Genomic DNA, 4,185 nt, shown 5'->3' with positions numbered 1-4,185 from the left:
ACTGCCAGCACAGCAGTTGGAAGTGGACCTGGGATGATCAATCTTGGTCGGTGGAGGGGCTTCTGCCATTACTGAGGCTTGAGTACACTGTTTACCCCTGACAGTGCTAAGGAGGCCAGGAGGTTTTAACTGGGCGGAAATCACCACAGTGTAGAAAAGTTCCTATGGCCAGACTGCCTCTCTAGATTCCTCCTCACTGGGCAGGGCATTTCTGAAAGAAACGCAGCAGCCCCAGCCAGAGGTTTGTGGATACAACTCCCATTTTTCTGAGACAGAGCACCTGGGAGAAGGGGCAGCTGTGGGCACAACTTCAGCAGACTTAAACTTTTCTGCCTCCCAGCTCTGAAGGCAGTAGCAGTTGATTCTGACAAGGAGGATTCTCCCAGCACAGCACTTGAGCTCTGCTAAAATATAGAAGGCCTCTTAGAGTGGACCCCTGACCACTGTCCCTCCTAGCTGGGAAACACCTCCCAACAGGACTTGACAGACACCTCATATAGGAGGGCTCCAGTTCGCATCAAGCTGATGCCCCTTTGGGACAAATCTTCCAGAGGAAGTAGCAGGCAGGAATGTTTGCTGTTCTGCAGCCTCCACTGGTGACACCCAGGCAAAAAAGGATCTGGAGTGGACCTCCAGCAAACTGCAGCAGACCTGCAGAACTGGGACTTGACTGTTAGAAGGAAAATTAACAAACAGAAAGCAACAATATTAACAAAAAGGACCCCCAAACAGTAACTTCATCCAAAGGTCATCAGCTTCAAAGATCGAAAGTAGATAAATCCATGAAGATGAGGAAAAACCAGCACAAAACTGCTGAAATTTCACAAACCCAGAATGCCTCTTCTCCTCCAAATGATCCCAACTCCTCTGCAGCAAGAGCACAAAACTGGATGGAAAATGAGATTGGCAAATTGACAGAATGTGGGTGATAACAAAATACACTGAGCTAAAAGAGCATGTTCTAACCCAATGCAAGGAAGCTAAGAACCTTGATAAAATGTTACAGGAACTGCTAACTAGAATAACCAGTTTAAATAGGAACATAAGCTGATGGAGCTGGAAAACACAGCATGAGAACTTCGTGAAGCATCTGCAAGTATCAGTAGTCAAATCGGTCAACTGGAAAAAAGGATATAGGAGACTGAAAATCAAGTAAGCCAAGGTGGCCAAATAGGAACAGCTCCAGCCTCCAGCTCGCAGCATGAGTGAAAAAGAAGATGGGTGATTTCTGCATTTTCAACTGAGGTACCAGGTTCATCTCATTGGTGTATGTCGGACAGTCGATGCTGGTCCACAGGTGCAGCCCGACCAGCCAGAGCTGAAGCAGGGTGAGGCATCACCTCACTTGAGAAGTGCAAGGAGGAAGGGAATTACTTTTCCTAGCCAAGGGAAATTGAGACACACAACACCTGGAATACACCCTAATACTATGCCTTACCAAGGGTCTTAGCATACGGCACACCAGGAGATTATATCCCACACCTGGCCCAGAGGGTCCCAGGTCCAAAGAACCTCCCTCATTGCTAGCACAGTAGTCTGAGGTCTAACTGCAAGGCAGCAGCAAGACTGGGGGAGGGGTGCCCACCATTGCTGAGGTTTAAGTATGTAAACAAACACTCCAGGAAGCTCGAATTGGGTGGAGCCCACTGCAGCTCAAGGAGGCCTGCCTTCCTCTGTAGACTCCACCTCTGGGGACAGGGCATAACCAAACAAAAAGCAGCAGAAACCACTGCAGATGTAAAAGTCCCTGTGTGACAGCTTTGAAGAGAGCAGTGGTTCTCCGAGCATGGAGATTGAGATCTGAGAACGAACAGACTGCCTGCTCAAGTGGGTCCTTGACCCCTGAGTAGTCAAACTGGAAGACATTCTCCACTAGGTGCAGACCAACACCTCACACCTCACACAGCTTGTTACATCCCTGAGACGAAGCTTCTACAGCAAGAATCAGACATTAAATTTGCTGTTCAGCAATATTCTATCTTCTGCAGCATCTGCTGCTGATACCCAGGCAAACAGGGTCTGGAGTGGACGTCAAGAAAACTCCAACAGACCCGCAGCTGAGGGTCCTGACTGTTAGAAGGAAAACTAACAAACAGAAAGGACACCCACACCAAAACTCCATCAGTACGTCACCATCATCAAAAACCAAAGGCAGATAAAACCACAAACATGGGGAAAAAGCAGGGCAGAAAAGCTGGAAATTCAAAATTTCTGAGTGCATCTCCCCCTCCAAAGGAACGCAGCTCATCGCCAGCAATGGAACAAAGCTGAATAGAGAATGACTTTGACGAGTTGAGAGAAGAAGGCTTCAATCGGTCAAACTTCTGAGAGCTGAAGGAGGAACTACGTAATCAGCACAAAGAAACTAAAAACCTTGAAAAAAAGAATGGATGAATGGATAATTAGAATAATCAATGCAGAGAACACCTTAAAAGAACAGATAGAGATGAAAACCATAACACAAGAACTACGTGACAAATACACAAGCTTCAGTAACTGACTCAATCAACTGGAAGAAAGAGTATCAGAAATTGAAGATCAAACTATTGAAATGAAGTGAGAAGAGAAGTTTAGAGAAAAAAAGAGTAAAAAGAAATGAAAAAAGCCTCCAAGAAATATGGGACTTTGCGAAAAGACCAAATCTACATCTGATTGGTATGCCTGAAAGTGATGGGGAAAATGGAACCAAGTTGGAAAACATGCTGCAAGATATCATACAGGAGAACTTCCCCAACCTAGGAAGGCAGGCCAACATTCAAATTCAGGAAATACAGAGAATGCCACAAAGATACTCCTTGAGAAGAGCAACTCCAAGACACATAATTGTCAGATACCTCAAAGTCGAAATGAAGGAAAAAATCTTAAGGGCAGCCAGAGAGAAAGGTCGGGTTACCCACAAAGGGAAGCCCATCAGACTAACAGCAGATCTCTCAGCAGAAACTCTACAAGCCAGAAGAGAGTGGGGGCCAATATTCAACATTCTTAAAGAAAAGAATTTTCAACCCAGAATTTCATATCCAGCCAAACTAAGTTTCATAAGTGAAGGAGAAATAAAATCCTTTACAGGCAAGCAAATGCTTAGAGAATTTGTCACCACCAGGCCTGCCCTACAAGAGATCCTGAAGGAAGCACTAAACATGGAAAGGAACAACCGGTATCAGCCATTGCAAAAACATGCCAAAATGTAAAGACCATCAGTGCCAGGTAGAAACTGCATCAACTAACGAGCAAAATAACCAGCTAATATCATAATGACAGGATCAAGTTCACACATAACAATATTAACCTTAAATGGAAATGGACTAAATGTTCCAATTAAAAGACACAGACTGGCAAACTGCATAAAGAGTCAAGACCCATCAGTTTGCTGTATTCAGGAGACTCATCTCACACGCAGAGACATACATAGGCTAAAATAAAGGGATGGAGGAAGATCTACCAAGCAAATGCAAAACAAAACAACAACAAAAAAAGCAGGGGTTACAATCATAGTCTCTGATAAAACAGACTTTAAACCATCAAAGATCAAGAGACAAAGAAGGCCATTACGTAATGGTAATGGGATCAGTTCATCAGGAAGAGCTAACTATCCTAAATATATATGCACCCAATACGGGAGCACCCAGATTCAAAAAGCAAGTCCTTAGAGACTTACAAAGAGACGTAGACTCCCATGCAATAATAATGGGAGACTTCGACACCCCATTGTCAACATTAGACAGATGAACGAGAAAGAAAGTTAACAAGGATATCCAGGAATTGAACTCAGCTCTGCACCAAGTGAACCTAATAGACATCTACAGAACTCCCCACCCCAAATCAACAGAATATACACTATTCTCAGCACCACCTCACACTTATTACAAAATTGACCACATAGTTGGAAGTAAAGCACTCCTCAGCAAATGTAAAAGAAAAGAAAGTATAACAAACTGTCTCTCAGACCACGGTGCAATCAAAATAGAACTCAGGACTAAGAAACTCAATCAAAACCAATCAACTACATGGAAACTGAACAATCTGCTCCTGAATGACTACTGGGTACATAATGAAATGAAGGCAGAAATAAAGATGTTCCTTGAAACCAATGAGAACAAAGAAACAATATACCAGAATCTCTGGGACACATTTAAAGCAGTGTGTAGAGGGAAATTTATAGCACTAAATGCTCACAAGAGAAAGCTG

The sequence above is a fragment of the Papio anubis genome, chromosome X (genome assembly GCF_008728515.1).
Source record: "Papio anubis isolate 15944 chromosome X, Panubis1.0, whole genome shotgun sequence".
Classification (NCBI taxonomy): domain Eukaryota; kingdom Metazoa; phylum Chordata; class Mammalia; order Primates; family Cercopithecidae; genus Papio; species Papio anubis.
This window is presented reverse-complemented; position numbering follows the sequence as displayed.